This window comes from Coturnix japonica, chromosome 3, assembly GCF_054131305.1.
Source record: "Coturnix japonica strain WE chromosome 3, WE-NBRP24, whole genome shotgun sequence".
Classification (NCBI taxonomy): domain Eukaryota; kingdom Metazoa; phylum Chordata; class Aves; order Galliformes; family Phasianidae; genus Coturnix; species Coturnix japonica.
In genome coordinates this window covers 91,257,764-91,279,466 of record NC_140665.1, presented here as the reverse complement: position 1 = coordinate 91,279,466, position 21,703 = coordinate 91,257,764, and the positions used below count along the sequence as shown (strand labels likewise).

The following is a 21,703-nucleotide window of genomic DNA, read 5'->3' as shown; positions in this document are numbered from 1 at the left end:
GTACAAACGGGGCACTGTGACCCAGAGGCTGTAAGGAAGTGACAGTGCCTACTGTGTGCTCCACATTAGAGCAGGAATCTTTGTTTTAAAAAAGCTGAAGTATTAGCTTTTAAGTAAGTGTTCAGAGATTTCAATCTAGTTCACACTATATTAGGAAAACCAAGCAATTTCTGTGTAGGTGGTTCTGATAGAACCTGGCACATGCTGGGTTTTCCAGATATTTAGGTGGATAAGTGATGAAAACAAGTTTTAAGGAGTCAAATCCTGGTACATGTAAGTAGAAAAGTTGACTAAAACCAAGTCATACTATGGACAGAAACTTGCCATCTGCACTTTTGTGCACTCTCACCTGAGAGCTGTTCTTTCACACTGCAATTACAAGGGCACCACTTCACCGCACGTACTTTCATATCCATGTGACATTCTACAGTGTCACACCAAAAGACACAGGGACAATTTATAGCTAATGCACCCAGGTGGTTGACTGTTGTGTTGTAAGCACAGTTTGATGAGGAGACGTTGCAAGATCAGTCCCTGTTAGCAGTCAGTGCAGGAAGGCCAGGCTTTTGCTGCATGTTGGTTGAGCAATCAAAAGATGACCGCCACATGCAGCCAAAGCAGCAGCCAAAGAGCTTTACAGTTCAGGAATGGTCCCACAAAAACTCTTCACATCATCCCGCTGTTCGCAACAAGCCTTTAAACTCATGCTGATGTTTAGATTGGCAGGAGCTGAAGTAATTTCCTTCCAAGCCACTGGGACCCGGTCACGACTCCTGAATGACTTCCCGTCATGAAAGCCCCGGGGGAGTCTGGGCACAGACCTAACTTAGGTCAGTGAAAAGCAAACTCCAGAACAGGACTAATTCAGCAAAATCCAATCTAACAGCCAGCACTAAATGATGGCAGTGATTTCCAATGGGACTAGAGTCTGCATACAGAGGCATCGTCCACAGAGACAGCCTCAATCTCTTTGGAGTGCATTTTGGCTAAGACATTGATGCTAGCCACACCATCTATGAGGGGGAACTGAGGAAGGATTCCCTGTCAGAGTTCAGCTGGACAAGTAACAGCATACACAAGTCTCAGTTCCACATCCGCAGGAGAAAGCTCATCCTCCCTCGGGCTTCCAGCTTATCTATCAAAACCAATTAAATATCATCAGCTTGTGAATTTTTACAGGCAATGAAGTTATTTACTGACACAAGTGGATACAAGCACTTCTCTCTCCATCTACTTCACCCTTTTATCTGCTACGATGAATAGGTGAGCTTGCTTCCTCCCTTTTTTGTTCATTTCCTTCTTATAATTAACAGTATCAGCTTTTTCCAGCAGCATGGAACACACTTCATTCATGATTGAAACTAAGCAGATTCAACAAGAAAAATCACCATATCCTGCTGGAGTTATACCAGCTCTAGAGGGATGATCTGGATAAAACGTCTTTCCCTGAAATCCTACCCTGTGTAACAGCTTAGCTTTTTGCGAGAGGAGACATTGAAGAGATGGGTTCAGAATGTAAAGCATCTTTTCCACCTTTCATCCATCTAAATAAATAAAATAAAATTCAATCAGCAAATACCGAGTACTTCTCTGTGGGTCGATAGGTAGTAAAACAATTTGAAAGAGTCCCTGACCTCAATTGAGCGACCTCTGAGATGATGCATGATCCCAAGCTCTGCCATTTGTCAGGTCATGCAGCCGAGAGCACTCCCAGCCCAAAACCAGCCATCGGGAGCAGCTGCAGACAGGACTGAATCTGAACCCAGAGGTTGGGAACCAGACCTCATCGATGTGATCCAGAATTTGGTGGCTCAGTGGGGAGCCCAGAAAGCTGGCTATGAAATCTCCCTTTATTTGCAGTGTCCCTTACAGAAAAGGGACTCTACTACTTATCATTTGGTGCCTGGTGATGTGGCTTTCATTAGGAAGCGTCACATGAACGATTAGCTTGTAAATACACAATTAAATCTGAATCATTACTGTTGCAGTTATCCAAGTCAGGAGCGTTTGTTAGAATTTGGTTCTTTCATCATGGTCATTAATGATACCTAAATGTCAAGCAAAAAGCACCTTTGTGTATATAATCATTTTACAGTCCTCATTTATTCACTGAGCAAAGGTCAGGAGTTAGCTGAATTACAAATGCAATTGTTTAGAGCAACTTAACGCGACTTTGCAGAAGCTGCACTCAGTTTGTTCAATGTAGCATCCTAGAAGTATCCATAGAAAAATATTGCGCCAGACACATTAAGTGTGAATTACATTATACATTCATTTATAATTAAAACTGCCATTTCTGTGCCTCCTGCCAGGCCCCACACTCTGCTGAACAGACATTCCTTGAATCTCAACTCTTTTTATAGCACTGTTATTTAAGATATTTAAGACCCACCTGGAGAATTTCTTTTGCAACCTACTCTGGAAACCTTCTTTAGCAGGTGGGTTGGATTTGATCTCCCAAAGGTCCCTTCCTACAGTTCTGTTTCTGTGATAGCTGCTTTGGTGCCTTCCCTGGGACAAAGCCCCAGTTAACACAGCTCCTCTCAAGAACGCCCCAGCAGCTCCTTAGTCAGCCATACACAGCAGCACCCCGTGCCAGCAGGGATGTCAACCCCTGGAGCAGTCCACATGTAGCACCAGGAAGACACTAACATGTGATGTGCTTTTCTCTTTGGCATGATACACAGCCCAAGTTTGTTTGTCTGCACTGAGTTTCCTATCACTGATTTCCAACCACCCCCCCGCAAGAACACTATTTCTGGCCTGTGCCCTGTGGGACAGCACCTGCCTCGGACCCCTGCTGGGCCAGGACATAGATATAAGCTTTCCTTGCAAACACATGCTTTAAAGCAAGGTTATGATACCCTTGGTTAAAAGGGCAGTAGAAGTGCAACTTAATTACCCAGTATTGTAAGGCAGCTATTCTGAGAGGCTGCAGAAGGAAACTGGCACTGTTTTGATGGAATATTCCACATGGTTAACAGCAATATCATGCAACCTCTCAGAAGACAGGCAGTTATCTGTTTCTGTTGAAAGGTAAATGTGATGTGTAAGATGTTATTCTTTCCTTACGTGAAGCATAACTATGTATTTTCAGGCTATGTAACTTATATTTTTAGACGAGGGGAAAAAAAGCAAAGCAAGAAAAATAAATTCTAAAGTTAAGCTGGAAACAAATTGGACACAATTCAAAAGGACAGTGGAAAAATACAGGATGAGAAGGCGATGGTAAGCAGCAAGCAAACAGAAAAGAGACAGAGCATTACCATGCACAACGAGTCAGCAGTGCCACACAAGTGGTCTGCAGGCTCACAGTGCAAAACAAACAAACAGCCAAGCACAGGCTGACACCTAGGAGTGCAAGAGATGAAAAGTACCAAGAAATTGCTAAGGTTTCTCAGCTCTAAGCTCTCAACAGGATATCCACGTGTAGCTGTAAATGCTGGTTTTCAGATGTGGGTAGACAGAAGAGACTCCAGTCACACAAAGTGCATGACTGGTCACCCAGGGAGTCAGCCCTTTGAAGAAGGATGGGATTAGATGGGGGGTGTAGGCAGGTTAGGGAAGAGGGAGCTGAGAAGAGTCTTGGTAATCCTCTTTAAAGTTTTTAAAAAAGAAAAGAAATAATAATAAAAAGAGTCATAAAGCAGAAAAGACTGAGCTGGTCTGGCCTGGGGGAGAGCAAAACTAAGAGCTCTGAGTCACCTCTCCATTAGCATTTCCAAAGACTGAGCAGTCCTCACCATGCTCCAACAAGAATTCAAGACTACATGAGGACAGCACAGTCCAAAAAGAATTCCACCACACATTCAAAAATCTCCAAGGTTGGAAAAGATCTTTAAGATCATCCAGACCAACCGCCCACCTATCACCAGTATTTCCCACTAAACCATGTTCCTCAGTTCAACATCTAAATGCTTCTTGAACATCTGGCCACACCAAATGCTCAGAAAGAAGGATCCAGGGGAACGGAAGAGTTGCTCCTTTTGCTTACTGTGCTGCAGGTTGGTAAGGAAAGCCAAGGGCCCATCTCTCAGCATCAGCAGTGGCCAGACCTGACCTCATCCACACAATGACAGGACTGCAGGGGTTAGAAGGGACATCTGGAGGTCATAGAGTCCAATCCCACTGCTAAAGCAGGTCCCCTCTGCAGGTGATACAGCTGGGCATGCAGACAGGAGCACATCCACTCACTGACTTATTTATTGGAAAGAAATTCAGCAGTAGGAGTGTCTTGACCAAGCACTGTCAGGCAGCACATGTTGCTCTGGGATGCAAAGGTCCCTGAGAGAGGCAGACCCCATAAAAGGCTCCAGCTGCTTTAACTGTGCTTGGTCCACTCACACCTTTATCTTTTGTTGTGCGCTGAAAAATGTCTCCGTTAGACATCTACTAGCTCACGTCAGTGCTAATTCTCCCCCAAGTGGCTTGCTAGTCACAGCAAGATAGCTAAAGCAACACTCATTACTTTGTGAACAAGATTTAAAGAAAAAAAATGCAGCTAATTGTACAAAGCAGCCACTATTTGAAATGCTTTCCAAGTGCCTAAGACAGGAACACCTAACCTCTACTTGGAAAGGTTGTGAGCGCTGTTCCACAGTGCTGCATATGAGTGTTAGCACAGAAGTCTTTTGTCTGGTTCTAATCTTAACTCGTAGAACAGTTTATGTGTTTCCTTCACTCTTTTTGCCCTGTTACTTTTTAAGTAACAGTATAGTTTCTTTCCTGCAGCCAGCAGTGCTAAATGCACCTGTCTGAACTCCAGCATGCTTTATCAAGATCTAAGTTTTGATTGAAAGGCATAAAAGGAAGCTTGCAAAGGCTGGAAAAGGAAGCCACGCATCTAGCAGTCAAAGACTGCATGAAGGACTATGGATGACACAGACCCAACACCTCCCACCAGCAGCGTAAACCTACAGCCCTCTCCCCAGCTCCATCCACTACTTAGGCAAGCATCTTAATGGAAAGTGCTCAACAAACTGTCTATGCAAATAAAAATCAATCATGAATAGGTAGAAGCTAAAACAGAAACTGCATTGCAAGAAACCATAATAATATATTCTACTTCCATAAAGCCAAATAATAGCTGTATTTACACCTTTTTTAAAAGCTTTATCTGATCGCTTTAAATAACTTCTTTTAAAAACAGGTGTGTATATATATGTTTATATATATTTATATATTTAATATCTACAGCTACCCCAAATGATCAAAACATTAAGGTTCCCCCACTATGGGATTTGACTATTTCCTGATGAAGATCACTCATATAATCTGAATTAAATTAGTTTTGAAATGCAATTAAAAACGCTGCCTGTGGTCTGAAAGCACTGAAATATCAGTAAATGTCAATACGCTATTAAATCACACCATCCTTAGAACCTGCAGCTCCCAGGTTAAGATTCAGGATTTGAGCTCGTGTCATTCAAATTTTGCCTTTCCTTAAGCTGAATAAAACATGACCTGTGTCTGTTTGCTCTGCATCTCTCATTCACTGTAGCTCGCTTGCCTGCAAATCTCAAAGGAAAATTCAGTAAAATATAAATGAAGATTGTGGGATGTTTGTCCTCCAGGGTGACTTGACTTCCGCCTTTTAAAGCATCTCGCTATTGATCACGCTACTAAAGTGCTCCAGCACAATTGGCTTTTTTATTATTATTAATTTTGTTGATGCTATTCTATTATTTACTGCACCTAAACCCAATTGCTTCTGTTCATTGGGGTGGACAGTTGAACTAGATGACCTTACAGATCCTTTCCGGTCTTAATGATTCTGGCTGATTATGGTTGGCCAAGGATAACGGTGTGACAAAGCACTGATTGAACACGGAAGAGGCTCTGAATAAAACAAGCACCATGTAAGGGAACACATACCTTAAATGTTCTTACCTGCCATAGGTGAAGGAGGAGGTGCCCTACAGAGCAGAAACTGGGAGCTTTATTAAGAACAGCAAAGTCTGGTCTGATTCCTTCAGTTGCCTTAGGCATTCAAGATAGCTTCTTAATTCAGTCAAATTAACTCCAAGGTCCCTCCAGGCTTCTTTCTACTTCCAAGAAGCCAAGCTACAAAATCCACACTGCAAACCTTAGAAAGCTGAAGAGTCCATGCTCCCATTCAGAGGCTCTTGTCCTACTCCCTGGACAGCAGAATATTTACTCTAAGAGTGAACAGCACTGAACTGAAGACGACAAAATCCCTTGGAACACATGGTCTGCACCCTATAGTAAGAGCTGGCAAACTGAGAAAGGGAGGAGTGCTGTAACTAGAACCAGGCACAGGCTGTACACTGCTGCATGCCTGAAGGGAACCTCAGAGCTTTTTCCTTAAGGCTATGAGGGAAGAACGTTTCTTCTCCCTTGCAGAATTAAAGATGTGTTCTATTGGTTTTCTCCCATCAAGGGAAGGCTGAACATCGCAGTTCTGTTTCTTCAAAAGCATAAGCTTCTGCTTACCGAAAGCTTCACCATCTCTTCACCCTCCCAAAAGACCAGCGTAAGGAACAGCCTGATAACAGACCTCCTGCATCTCACATTTCAGACCCTTAATATCTGCAGATCACTGCTCCGTCCCCACATCAGGTAGCTGAGGATGAGGTTCCCCAACCTTCATCAAACCTCATGAAGGAGGCTGTCCCACAGCCTAACGCCTGGGTTTGCTTGCATCCCTGTGACACCAAGCTCACTACATGTGGGCTCAGATACACCAGCTTCAGTTGGTGAAGGAAAGCACAAAGTCTGGTTATGGGAGTGCAGCTCTGAACAGCCGATAGAATTAGAGATGCAGGCTTTGCCCTCAGCACTGGCCCTTTCAACAGAAAGGGGGGAAAAAGAAATACCATTAATTTCTGTTTCTTTCCTCTGAGGATCTGTCAAATACGTAAGCAGCCAAGCATCAAAATAGTGTTATTATGCTCTTTGTACATGTTGAAGTTTTCATGGAAAGACATAGGAGGCAATACTTCCGGAGCAACTTCTGTGTCTTCACAAATAGATACGCTGATGTGTAAATAATGTCCACAATAACCGCCGCTTTAATCTGATTTCATTACACGCTCCTCACATCCATGACACGAACCATCCAACATGTTAATCTTCAGCACAGATTAAGCATGACCTAAATTTTGCCCTGCTCCCTGCACACTGGTGCAGGAGAAAGGCTGTGTGCAGTCACACAGCTCAGGCACAATCATGGGGAACTGCAGGCAGCTCAGGTATCCGCTCCACATGAGCCCTGGACTGCCCACTGCCACCTGTGCAGAAGCACCCAGCACCCTTCTTACATTCCTTTTTCAGCCACTCTGCAGATGCAGGCATCCCATGGAAAAAAAAACAGCACAAACACAGTGATGTCTGCACTATTCCAACCACCTTGATGCCACATCAAGCAGAACATCAGGGCAAGGCAGGAGGGAGCAAGGACACAAGGGAGAGAAGGAAAACAGGTCACGCAAAGCAGAAATAAAAATGCAAAACAAAAGCCACAACAGGAGAGATCAAGAACAAAAGAAGCAAATTCAGGAGACAGGCACCAGCAAACTTGACAGGTGAAGTGATGCGAGGCACCGTGTATGACTGGGCTTCAGTAGATATGATGATGCTCTCGTTCCTATCAAAATGGCTGTTGCATGAATGCCTCTATTGTTCCTCTTTATCTGTCTTTGCTGAAATAAGGCTCCCAGCCTGGGACAGCAGGCAGCCATTCAGAATTTAGCAATCAGCTGTGTCTGCTGAGAGCAGCACTGACAGATGGGCACTGCTGGATTTAGCCATGCTGGCTTGCAGAGCTCCTGCTCACAGTGCTGCACATGGCTGTAAGCTGCCCTCCTTAGGTTCACCCTCTCTTTGGCACCTCTGCGATTAGGCAGCAAACCGAGCACCTGCTCAGAACAGGTCTGGCAAAGGACAGAACAATAAGGAAGTGCAGAATGGAGGAGAATAGGCAGGACCCCAGCATGGGGCTAGGGACCAGCATGAGATATCTCATTTACAAAGCTCACAGGCTCCAAATGCATCAAGAATCCCACACAGCATATCTCCATAAGGCTGGAGTTCATCTGGCTAGATGTGAATGTCAACATCAGAGTTAATCAGCAGCATCACCTGCACCATTCACAGAAAGAAATGGGCACTTGGCAGACATCTTCTATCTGTCCCACTGGAAGCTGGTATCTGTGCCAGCCAGATAAGCTACAAACAAGCTGCCCCTTCCCCTTCATTAACCAGAGCCTGGGGTTACCAGCCCAGGTACAGATTTCTCTGCCATAAGCATGGAAACATTAGTGAAATGAAATTAATCCCAGGACAACACATGTGACACTTGCTTGTCATGCTGCCACATGCCAGTTCTGTGCCAGCAGCTCTTTGTCCAAGATGAATAAATATCCCTTTGACAATTTGATAATTAAAATTAAACATCTTCAACACCGTGTCAATGGAAAACTGAGGGTAGTGGCTTTATGTAATAATTAACAACTGCTTGGGGAGATTATTCAATAAGCTTTAAGGGCAGCGTTATTTGTCATACACCTGTCCTAATCAAGATCAACAACAAGAAAATGTGGCTGCCCTGTGGGAAATTACTCATCTTGTTGGCAGCATAGGAAGAAAAGTCATGACTTTTCTCATAATTGGGCACTTGGAGATAAGGTCAAGAAGACACTGGGGAGTCGAGGTGTAAGCATTATGATGCTTATGGGCTTCAAAGAGAAAACAATCCAGTTTTAGGAACCTGTACCCAAAACACCTTGTTGTGAGTCCAACAGAAGCAGCCTCAGGGGCAGGCCATAGCCACACTGGAAGCACAGTAAGGATGCTTACCTTCTTGCTATCCCTTTGCTCCCAGATCTGACACCCCCCTGCAAGGCCCAAGCAAGCAGAGCCTCCAATAGTGCCAAGCATTAGTAACCCTTTGCTCTGTAGAGGGAGCCATAGACCTGTAATGCGCAATGAGGCTAATAATATCTTTGGGAAGCATGGGCCTGGGTAAGAAAGGACACAATGGTGATTCAGCTTATAATTAAACTTCCTGTTAGAAATATCAAGGTTCCTCTGATAGCACAGGCAATTACACTTCTGACTCACCTAGCTGTTACTGTAACCAGGCAAAATAAAACCTTTTTTGATCCTGAAGGTATAAATAATTAAAGAAACTATTGTTTTGAAAGAGTACCTGGCATTTCACAGTTACTGAAACACCATCAAAATAAATAGCTACATGCAGAGAAAAACACTACATTATACTTGAGAACAGTGGCTTTTATTACGACATGTGTTACCTCAAAGAGAGTGATAGAGCATCCATTCATCCCTCACGTAGAAGTTTACCACTCATGCATATGTGCTTCCAGCAAGATTAGCCTATGGGGACAAACAGACCATTACTAGTTCGGTGCTAATGAGGAGTCATAGAATAATTAACTTTGAAAAAGGTGTCCAAGATCATCTAGTCCAGCCACCAACCCATCCTCACCATGCCTACTGACTGCATCCCTCATGCCATATCTCCATGGTTCTTGAACACCTCCAGGGACAGTGACTGCACCACCTCCCTGGGCAGCCTGTGCCACTGCCTCAACACTCCTTCTGAGAAGAAATTTCCCCTAATATCCAATCCAAGCCTCCCCCGGTATAGCTTAAAACTATTATTTGTCATCCTATTACAGTTACCTGGGAGAAGAGACCAACCCCACCTCACTGCAACCTCCTTTCAGGTGACTGTAGAGAGTAACAGGATCTCCCTCAAGCCTCCTCTTCTCCATACTGAACAATCCCATTTCCCCCACTTCCAGGCCTTTCTTATGGGATCAGTAAGCTTAGAATGTCTCAATCACCTGACACACATGCTTTAATTTTCCTTTAACTTAGCGGTGTCTCAAAGCCTGTCGCCCTGGGGCTGTGAGCACTGCCACAGCATGAACCTCCACTGCCTGAAGCTCACCCTCTTGGCTCTGAGGAACAGAAGCTTTCACTCCCAGCAGAAAAACGTGAGGGCCTTACAGCCCACCCCAGCAAAAGGTGACCATTCTCCAGGGGACAAGGTGCTTGTCCACAGGCCCAGAACAAAAGCTACATTGGTTCAGTTGGCCCTTTACCACAAGGCTCTCAGGGGCCCTTATGAGAAAGGGTATGTCCTCTTCTAAACAACAACACGGTGTTTTTAACTTGCCTCTGGGGAGGCCTGACACAGGATCAGCAAGGCCTCAGGCCTGAGCCAGCAGGGTGGCACCCCAAGCTGCAGAGAAGCATGAAGGCAGCTTATTAATTAGAGCAGGTTTGTAAGGGCCTCACAGCCTGCTCTTACCCTCATTACAGGCCCAGTGAGCAGCGCCATTCATAGTTCAGCATTTGAAATGGGCTACCAAGCTCAGAAGTACATGGTTTTCTCAGTAAGTCAAATGTGCTCTCCAGGTGAAGCCACTCAAAACAAGAGCTGCCTTCCATCTGGGTTAAATACCAGCTACTGCTTCAGTTAGCAGCAGGGAGAGGGCAGGTGTGTGTGTTCAAATGTGCTAAGCCCATCATTAACACCTCACCCCAGATTTACTGTGCAGTCGAGCTGGAATGCAAGCTATACCTATACTGACATCATCCTGAGAGGAGGTTTTACAGGACAAAATGAAGAACTCACCTTTGCTGCCTTCTCGTTGCTGCACCCCTCTCATTCACCCCAGGACTTCTAACATCGAATCCACATTCCTGTTTGGATTCATTTTATTCTACAAAAGGCTGAAAAGAGACATGTAACCCTGATTTCTGCAGGAAAACTAAAGTAATAGACATCAGGCTCTCCCCTTCGGAGGGGTCTTGAGATAGCACCTTGGGAAGTCTGTCTTCCCAAGAGTTACACAGCTGACTTGCTATGGCTGGGAAAGGGCAGAGCAATGAGTAAGAGGAAGTATTAGCAGTCCTGTCATTTATTAAAACACATGGCACAGATGCTAGGAGCATTCCCATCTTCACTTGCGTTGCATGGTGACATTCAGGTCTGTGAGTACACAGTATGTGGTATGTCTGCACTGCTGCAGGAGAAGCACTCATACTGCAGAACAGGCAACCCCCCAAAACTCCCAGCAACACAGACTACATAGCCTGCTGTGAAATCTACAGCAAAGCATGATTTACGCATGTACTTTAATCCTGCACTCAGCATGTAAACAGGGGATGCCCTGTATTCATGTACAGGAATACGTTCCATGTCTTTCCAGAAGGGAAACCCCATCAGCCCAGCTCTCACTCAGATGTTACACTCACCCAGGACTAAAAGAGGGCATGCAGGATGTTCACGGACACAGCGAAGATCCTCACGCAGCAGCCCCCTGCTGACAGCTAAATGCAGTGCTTGCTTCAGGGAATCTGTGAGCAGGTACAGAGCATCACAAAGCATGAACATAAAATCATACAATCCTTAGAGTTGGAAGGAACCTCCAAGAGCCACCTAGTCCAAATCCCCTGCAATGAGCAGGGACACAACAGCTAGATCAGGTTGCCCAGGATCCAGCCTCACCTTGAATGTTGCCAGGGGCAGAGCATCAACCACATCTCTGGGCAACCTGTTCCAGTGCCACACCGCCCTCACTGCAAGACATTTCCCTTATATCTAACCTTAATCTACTCTCTCTGAGCTTGAAGCCATTTCTCTTTGTCCTGTCACCACAGACCCTGCTAAAGAATCCATCTCCTTCATTCCCATAGCTCCCCTTTAGATACCGAAAGGCCACTATCAGGTCACCTCATAGCCTTCTCTGCTCTGGACAGCCCCAGCTCTCTCAGCCTGTCCTCATAGGAGAGCTGTTCCATCCCTTGGATCATCTCAGTGGCCCTTCTCTGGATGTTCTCCAACAGGCCCATGCCTCTCCTGTACTAAGTACCCAACATTTGGATGCAGTGCTCCAAGTAAGGCCTCACCAGCGCAGAGTAGAGGAGCAAGACCACCTCCCTCAACCTGCTGGCCACTCAGCTTTTGATGCAGCCCAGGATATGGCTGGCTTACGCAAGAGCAGATTGCTGGCTTATGTCCAGGTTCCCATCCACCATTACACCCAGGGCTGCTCTCAATCCTTGGTAATGGGGGTTGCCTCAACCCAGGTGCAAAAACTTGCATTTGGATTTGTTGAACCTCATGATGTTCACCTGGGCCCAGTGCCCAAGCCTGCTTAGGTCCCACTGGAAGGCATCCCATCCCTCTGGTGTGTCAACACCCCACAGCTTGGTGTGATCAGCAAACCTTATGGGAGTTCACTCAACTCACTGTCAGTGTCATCGATGAAGATATTAAATAGTATATATATTAAAGAGTCCCCAGCAGCGACCCCTGGGGGACTGCGTGCCATCCAGACTGAGCCATTGACCACCACTTCCCAGCCTCAACCCTGCAGCCAGTTCTTCATCCAAAGAGTTCACCCATCAAATCCAATTAAGTGCCTCAGCCTACTCCTTAAATCTTAAATCTCCTTCTCCTTAGGTCTTAGATTAAATGCTAGGGCAGATCCTAATGCAAAGAAAAATCATGTTAGCGTTAACTGAGTGCATGCACACGGCAGGAGCTAGTAGCTCAATCCCACCTGCAGCAATGAGGGGACAGCTGCTGCAGGAGGCTCAGACACAGAGGAGTTCCCCATCCAGATGTGCAATCCCCCAGGCACAGCAGCATCCGTCCAACAAACCTCCACAGACTCATAAAATCACAACCCCAGGGACCAGTTTTATGTTGGTTATGGAGAAGCCCATCTCTAGATGGCTCTCTTCAAGCAGAATTCCTTCATCTTTGCAAACAACTTCTCTCTTAAGCAGGAGAAAAATCCCCTCCTCCCCAGAGCCTGAACAGCTCGAACAGCACTGCTCAAGTTTATGAGCATATTAGAATTGGTCTCAATCCTTTTTCATGTCTTATTTAGGGACATAAGCAGTGAAATCCATCTGCTGCCTAAATACCTATACAACAATATTTAACATTTCATTTGAAACATTATTTTTGCTTTAATCGATTTAAATGTATCCCAGCCGTTCTGTTATTCCACATGTAAAGCTGGGATTTAGTGGTGGGAAGTGCAATATCACAATTAAGTAATGAAAAAGCAGCAAGATTAAAACATTCTCATGAAGTTAGCCTACTTGACACAGTAAATAGCTCCTCAATTTAATGAGGGATAAGCATTTTATAGAAGTCTATTAAGAAAGAACCCTGTTATGTTCTCCAGTGCTCGCCTGTCTTAGTTCATATGCAGCAATAAATCCAGTCTTGCTGTTTCCTATATACCAACATACGTTTACAGCACTATCAAGAGCAAGTGTGATTGCTATATCAATAGAATACACAATTTCCAGAAGCAGTAATTGAAACTGTGAAGTTACCATTAAGCCTTGAACATGTTTTGCTTGAAGCTGCTACAGAATCCAATACACAATTAATATTTCAATTCCTTTTAGGAGTGAATTGCATTTCGCCCTCCTTATAGCTGAGATCACATTTAAGTGGCATCACAGAAATTTACGGCCAAGTCATCTGCAAATAAGAACACTTGGCCCTGCCAGCATCTCTGTTGTGCCGTGCCCATCTCTAGCTCACTGCCTAAGAACAGCGCTGCTGAAATTACCTAATGACGGCTCCCTGCCCTGTGCTACTTTGAAAGCAAATTCACAGAGGAGATAAATCATTTAATTAAATACCAGGAGAGGTGCAATGGAATCTGGCTGTCAGTACGATGCACAGAACCCAGCTAAAACTAATGCGCGTGGCAACCTGAGCCTGCTGTTTAGTTGTGTCTTGATATGGAAAACACATGTCAGCGTCTTGCAGAGCAGTGATTCGGGGTGGGAGGATGGAGGTGAGTTCTGAAGCACCGACACAAATACACGTACTGAAAGCTCCTGGATAACAGAAAAAACTAAACGTTACATAAAACAGCACAGAGGGAGTGAGATAGTCACAAGAAACAGCCCAAGCCTTCTTCTCTCAGTGAGAGTTCAGCCTTTAATCAATTCCCTTAGCAGACTTCACTACCCAGTAATTCATCTGATAACTCCAGCTGGAGTGGTTACTACAATGAGCTTCTAAACACCAGCTGGAGTGGTTACTACAATGAGCTTCTAGGGGGAAAACGGGTGTAGCACAGTACACTGAAGGAAGTAAAGACCACAAGGGCCATCCTAGACTTTACCAGCAGCACTTGACCGTTCTGAAGGGTGTAACAGAGGCAGCAGCACCCCCTAGACCCAAGAACGGGAACAACTCAGAAGGTTTGGGGTTTTTTTGGAAGCTCAGCACCCCCAAGCTGCCGATACACAAGAACTGCAATCTCTCATTTCAAGCCAAAACTTGGAAGCACAACTTACTGATAACTAACAGCAGGAACTGGCCTGGATTGCTTCACTCCCTGTCTGAGAAACATCAGGGGGTATCCAACAAGTGTGTATCCAACACAAGACTCTTCATTCCGTGGTCATGAGAAAAACTGCATGCAGGTGTTCAGCATCAGCCAAGTGCTCCATGGCATCAGCACCTCCCCGTGATTCACTGCCAAACAAAGCAGTGCTGCCTGTGGGATGAGCAGCACACTACAATACAACAAGGGAAGGAGCAGAAGAGGGCTTTGGTTACAAGGAATAATTAGAAAGCTATTCCATTAAGGTATTTATCTCTTGATGTTTGAAATCTCAAAGCAGCGAATAACAGCAGGGGGAAGAAAAGGTATTCATTTTAAATTCATTCTCCCTTGATGCATCTCAGAATTTCTGCTCTCAGAATATAAGCATCCACAGCAGGGGGAGATTCTGACCCAGCCCTTTCTTCTGCCTTGTGCAGCCCTCTCTCACAGAGCATCTCTCTCCTGTAGATTCAGAAGCACATAGTGATGATTATACAAGCTGAGATGCAGAGTCGGACAGCTCTGGTGGCCAGCAGTGCCCTGGGTTTGCTGCTCACTCTGAGTGACAGTAGCAGATATTTCCCAGATGATGCTCAAATGTGGGATTGAGAACTGCAGGTGTTCTTGCTTTATCCTGTCCTATACCTACCTTCCATTTAACTAAGAGCCCAGTGAATACTGCCTTGTTTGAGGATCAGTGAAGACACTGCTGAAGATGTCACCTGGGTGACCAGTCTGATAGATGAGGGTAAGGCAGTTGATGTAGTCTACCTGGGCTACAGCAAGGCCTTTGACAGTCTCTCACAGTATCCTCCTGAGGAAGCTGGCTGCCCATGGCCTACACAGGTATATCCTTCTTTGGGTAAGGAACTGGCTGGAGGGCCATGCCCAGAGGGTAGTGGTTTATGGAGTTAAGTCCAGCTGGCGACCCATTACAAGTGGTGTCCCCCAGGGGTCGGTTCTAGGGCCCATCTTGTTTTACACCTTCATTGATGACCTGGATGAGGGAATTGAGAGCATGCTAAGTAAGTTTGCAGATGACACCAAGTCGGGAGGTGGTGTTGATCTGCCTGAGAGTAGGAAGGCCCTTCAGAGGGATCTGCATAGGCTGAATCTCTGGGATGAGGTTCAACAAGGCCAAGTGCCGGGTCCTGCACTTTGGCCACAATAACCCCATGCAGCACTATAGGCTTGGGGCAGAGTGGCTGGATGATTGTGAAGAGGAAAGGGACGTGGGGGTGTTGGTCGATGCTCAGCTGAACATGAGCCATCAGTGTACCCAGGTGGCCAAGGCGGCCAATGGCATCCTGGCCTGTATAAGAAATAGTGTGGCCTGCAGGAGGCTCAGGGGAGACCTCATTGCACTTTACAACTTCCTGAAGGGAGGTTGGGGTGAGGAGGGGCTTGGCCTCTTCTGCCAGGCAACAAACAGGACCCGAGGAAATGGCCACAGGTTGTATCAGATGAGGTTTAGACTGGACATAAGAAGGAACTTTTTCTCTCAGAGTGAGCAGTCCGGCTGCTCTCAGCCCCACTTCCAAAGCTGTCTGGGTAAGCAGGCACACACACATCCCTCCTTCTGAGGAGTTTGGTCGGCGCCATTTCAACCGCGCTCTGGAACCAGCCCTGCCCGAGCAGGGCAGCCCTTTGTGATTGGTCCTCGTGACACCCAGGCATAGCTGGCACCACAGTAGGCGACCTGCAGTGTCTGTCAGGGCAGCGAGGAGACAGGGCAGGAGTGTGCGGGTCTGGCCAAGAGCCTCCGAGCGCAGCCCAAGTCTTTTCCCTCTACCTTTGGCAGCCCCGCGGCTGCCCCATCCCCACCCTCAGCCTTCATCCCACGGCATGGAGGAGAGACCCCCCAGCCGCTCCAGCATGGCCGGGGAGGGGAGTGGGGCTCCCCAGGAGAGGAGATCTTCACCGGAGCCCCACAAAGTGCCCGAGTTGAACCCACTACATGCTGGTGAGGGTCCCCAGCGGGGTGGGCAGGGCTGGGGCAGCGATTGCCCCCCCCCCCCCCCCGCTCGACACCAGGGCCCCTTGTCCTGACAGGCACGGGCAGACTGAGCCAGGGGAGCGAGCCCAGGGCTGGAGAGGCCAGAGCTCCTTCCTCTGCTCGCGCCTGCCTCTGGCCCCTCTATAGCACTGCTCTGTCTCCTTGGTCAGATGCTGACTGGCTGCCTCTGTCCAAAGTGGAACAGGATGCCGTAGATTACATCAAAGCCGACGGCATCAGCAAGGCAAAGGCAAGAGCAGCCATCTCCATCTTGGCTGTGCCTGCATTTCCAGACGGTCCCTCTGGCTCTGCTTTCAGGCTGCAGGAGGGCTGCTGGCCGGGCAGAGCTGCTGCTGTCCTGCAGCTGTCCTGCACTGCTCCACAGCCCGCAATGCCTGGTCCTCCTGGCCATGGCTCTCCTCACTCACTCTCCTTGGTCTCTGTGCTTGCCAGGATCTGGAGCAGAAGCTGCAGTTCCTGAACTGCATTTGCTCACTGTGCAGCACTGATGGAAAGAAGGGCTGGACAGTGAGCCTGAATATCTTCTGCTTCCTCAAAGATCTGTCCAAGAAGATTGAGGTGAGGGGACATGGCACCCAGGTACCTGTGCCCTGTGAGAAGAACAGGACAGGGGGAGGCAGAAAAATCATGCACAGACACCATAGTGCCCCAGATGGGACTCCAGGTGCTGCTGAGACCTCAGCAGTGGAGGTTGACAGCAGCACCAGTGTGCCAGGGTTTGTCGAGGGCCACTGGGGCGACTCAGGCCCTACCGGCCAGTGGCAGATTTACTGTTGCTGGGTGCTGGCAGTTGCCAGGTGCCATCCTGATTGTGCTTTGCAGGTTCTGTTGTGTGAGGAGCCCAGGGAGCAGCTGAGCACAGCACTGAGATACTGCTGCATGGATGCTATTGCTGCCCTGAGGTACCTGCCCAGCCCCTGGTTTTGCCAGCACATCCCCTGGGCACCATCCTGGTGGCCCTGACGCAGCTCCTCACTAAGTCTTGGCCCTTGCCCCATTGCTGGTGGCATCAGGACTTTCCACTGACCCAGAGCAGCCCCGTGGGGGAGGAGGCACCTCCTGGCAGGGCTTCCCATCCCTCTCAGAGAGCCCTGCCCAGCGGAGGACCTGTTCCACCCCTGCCTCAGCACCAAGGAACTGCTCCTAGCATCAGTGTCTCTCTGTTTGCAGCAAAGGGAAGGCAATTTCGGAGGAGGAAATATTACATCTCTTCAATGTGTGCTGCAGCATCATCTTCAACCTTCCTCCAGCAAGGGCCTTGAACGTTTTCCTCTACAACCATGTGTGTACTGGGCAATCTATTGTTGACCCCATGCCTCTGGGCTGTCTCTTGGATTACTTGTGTCCAGAGATCTATAAAGATGTTTGTGGGACAAGGTAGAAGCCTTGCTTGCCTTCACCCCTCTCACTGTTGCCTTGGGCTTGGCAAACGCCTTGTGCTTGTAGCCTGGTCCGTGCGCAGCAGCTTTGCAGGTTGTCCCTCTGCACAGATATGTGGGCATCCTTCCTTGGCAGCTGGAGGGGCTCACATCAGTCACCTGGGTATGAAAGGGAACCTGAAAGACTCTTTCAGGTTCCTTCTTACTGTAGCCACTTGGAAGAAACCTTCCCCCTTCTCAGAGGACAGACATTGCCCTTGTGACCCTTGAGAAGATCATTGGAGATTATAGCTTTGATGAAAAGAAGTAGGCTGAGACTATGCTGGATGTAGTGTGGAGAGACCCTGGAACCTGGCTGATGGATGTAAGCAGTGTGAGGCTGGATTGTCACACCCTACCCTGCCCACCACAGCTCTTGGGAATCTGAAGCCATTTTAAGGCAGCAAAGAGCTGTGGGAAGGGCAGTAATAACACAGCCTGGGAGGCAAATGGCTGCAGTCCAGTGGCAGCAGCAGTCACCCTGTGTATTCACAACAGGTGCCAGAGATTCTGGGATGCATCCACACAAACCTGAAAATCCAGAGCACATCAGTTCAGCAGATCCACTTCTCAGTGCTGGATGTGCTGACCATCCAGTTTCCCATGGACGTACTGAGGAGTGTGTTGACTGACCTTCCACAGACTGACAGGTATCAGCCCAAACAGCCCCACACGTTTGTTCCATGTGAATAGCAGGGCTCAGAAACGGTCTGGTTGCCAGAGCCACGGAAAGCTGCAGGACATCCCGAGGAGCAGGCCCTCCATCCCACTGTGCCATCAAGTGCTGGTGGGCCGCTCAGGGCTGCAGCAGCCAATACCAACCATGGCAGCCCAGAGCTCCCCATCAGGCTCCTGTCCTGCCCCTCGGGGAAGGCCATCTCAGTCCCTACTGCTTGCCCAGGCCAGGCCTCCATGTCCACCCAAGCACGTGGGGCAGCAGGGCCAGGGCTGCAGCACAGCCTGGGGCCTAGTGGACCAGCCTGAGCCATGGTGCTGTGGCTAAGGCAGCCCTAATGACACAGCATTGCTCTCTGTTTGTAGCACTACCCTGGACATATTGAAGGCTGTGCTGCCCCTGCTGGAAACGTCCGAGGGGATCATGGACGAACTGAGCAGTGTTCTCCATGACCAACAGCTGTGAGATATTGAGCATCACCAAAGCAGAGTCGGGCCTCCTCTTGTCTGTGAGTTCCTGGACAAGGCACCGTGCTCTCCTTCAGGGCACTCTCTCCCCAGCTCCCTGCCTCCCCCTGCCATCCTGCATAGGCCTGGGCGCAGAGGGATGGTGGGGCCCTCCAAAGGCACCACTGCCTCAGGCCGGACAATGTCTCCCCAGTGCCCTGCCCTGAGAGCCAGAGCAGCCGTTCCCTGGCATCTGAGACAATCCAGAAGCTGAGACATCAAAAGCAGAAGGTGGCACCAGCACAGAGCAGGCTCGCAGCCCTTCGCTGCTGGTCCTGCATCTGAAAGATAATTCTTGTACTGTAACGTTGCTAGGACACACATTCCTGTCATGCAAGACAGACCCTCTTAACAACAGAAGGAGCCTAGGAGCACAGACATCTTGAAACAAAAGAACAGGAACCAAGCTAGTTAGAACTGGGTCTGTCGTTAGTGACTGATTAAGGTGAAAAGCACACCAGAAAGCCTTTGCATGAAAGACCTGAAGACATCTGCCCATGACTGTTAGAGAGCAACACACAAGCACGCAGATGCAGAACGTATCATAATCTCCCTGACTTAACTGGAACTCATCGTATGAGTTCTTGGAATTGTTTAAGCAAGCAGAAAAGTTACGGCTTACCTCGCTTTTGCAAAGCTGAAATGCTGGGCAGCCAAGCTCCTGCTTGCTTATAGTGCTGTGTGCCCGGGCATAAGTAAGTGTCATGTGGAAAAAGACAAAAAAACATATTTTCTTTTCCTATATCTTGGATACCCAGGAATCCAGACTTCAAGATCTTTGCTTTCAAGTTTGCACTTCAAAACCAGATTAGAAATTATTCTGCAAACTTTCTTTGCTGATATTTGACTCGTAAAATAACACCAATAATACTGCTTTTATTACTACTACTAATAGCAATGCAACAACAAAATAATGGAAGATGAAGGAAGGCACAGGGAGAAGAGTCGCTTGAGGAAATTTCTCCTATGAACTGGAGTTAGGGTCCCTGTGCACAAGAACCAAGGATAGAGCAAGCATTCCAAGGTGGGACCACTCCCATGACTGGAGTGCTGTGATGGATGGTTACAAGCTCTTCAGAAGGGATGGACAAGGAAGGAAGGGTGGTGATGTAGCCCTTTCTATTAAGGACTACTTTGAAGTTGAAGAGCTTGGGGTTGGGAATGATAAAGTGGAGTGTCTGTGGGTAAGGATCAGGGGAAAGGCCTGCAGGGGTGTGACATCTTGGTGGGGGTCTGTTATAGACCACCTAATTAGGATGAAGAGATGGACGAGGCATTCTATGAGCAGCTGGCAGAAGCTGCACATTCACCAGCACTCATTCTCATGGGAGACTTCAACTTCCCTGATATAGGCTGGGAATATAATATGGTGCAGAAGAAGCAGTCCAAGAGGTTTCTGGAGTGTGGAAGATGCATCCTTATGCAGGTGGTACAAGAGCCTACTAGGGGTGGTGCCCTGCTAGACCTGCTCTTCACTAACAGTGAAGGACTGATGGGAGATGTGAAGGCAGGGGACTGTCAAGTACACAATACACTCCAAAGGGATAAAGTCATTCCCCAGATACTCCGCAGGCTCAGGCAGGAGCAATGCCATCATTATTTTGAGGACAAAACAGAAAAAGCTCTTAAAGATCAATGTCCACGGCACAAAGACCTACCACACATTTTATGTTAGCTTAATCTTTGGCCCTTCTGCATGTGAAGGCTGTTTTTCTACAGAAATCAAGGAGTTGTCTGATATCAATAACACTCCATCCCATGGGCAAATCCCTAACAAAAAACAATAGCTTTCCATCAGCAAACAGGGCCTGAGACTCAACTCTTAACTCTCAAATCCCTTCTGACGGAAGCATTTACTTCTTACAATTAATTAGGCACAAAAAGAGGCCAGAGTGCTAAGATGTCATCAACAGCTTAAAATAAAAGGAGCCGGTCCTGACTGAGAAGTAGGCTTTGATAGAAGAACTTTGCTCATTTACTGCTTTCTGCCAGGCAAAGTTTGACTTGTCATTGGTGTAGAGGAAGTGGTTACCCTTTGGGGACTGCACCAGATGGTGAGTACTCCTTCAGATCCGCAGGCTGGCTGTGCCCTGCTGCAGTCATGAGCAGCAGAAACTGTTCTCTGACCTCTTCTGGGCACAAATTGCTGTAATCACTCCAGGAAATTTGAGAGCTCTGGGGATTTTCTTTGTCTTTACATTGTGATGTTGCAGCTGCTTCCTGAGGACAAGTCAAAAGGGGTTGCTACCCTTACTCTTCAGTGTTGCTTAAGAATTTATGTCTAACACATAATTCAAAAGGGGAAAAGAAAGCACCAATTAAAGAGTTTTCTTACCTGGAAGCAGCTTTCTTACCTGGAGCCATGCTTTCCCCCATTAAAGTCACAATAGGAAATAAAGTTAACAAGAGAAATGATGCTCAGAGTAACCATTCCTCCATTGTAATAGCACCTCCACCTGGCGCTATTAAAAGCTGTTAGTTTTAACAGCAGTAAAACACACTGGGGAATAGTTAGGGATCAGTTCTGTGTATATTAACTGACAGGCAGAGCACGGCACCAGGCACAACCACTTTCACTTATCACTGTTTTTCCTCTCCTAGCCTTACCACCTTCCACTTGCAGCAATTACTGCACCAGAACCCCCAGCTGACAGCTGTTCTCATTCAGATGGGTATAAAGAAAGCAGCACTTTCACCACTTCAAATCTCTACCAGTTCTTCAA

At 47.3% G+C, this 21,703-nt stretch overlaps 1 long non-coding RNA gene across 1 annotated transcript; it reads right to left on the bottom strand.

Moving 5' to 3' along the window:
• Positions 1 to 12,301: 12,301 nt before the first annotated feature.
• LOC146761558 (uncharacterized) lies at positions 12,302 to 16,360 on the bottom strand. Its single transcript, XR_014944928.1, has 3 exons — positions 15,013 to 16,360; positions 14,332 to 14,553; positions 12,302 to 13,866 (listed from the first exon to the last, which is right to left on the bottom strand). It is a non-coding gene; the product is annotated as an uncharacterized LOC146761558 (long non-coding RNA).
• Between the last annotated feature and the right edge of the window lie 5,343 nt (positions 16,361 to 21,703).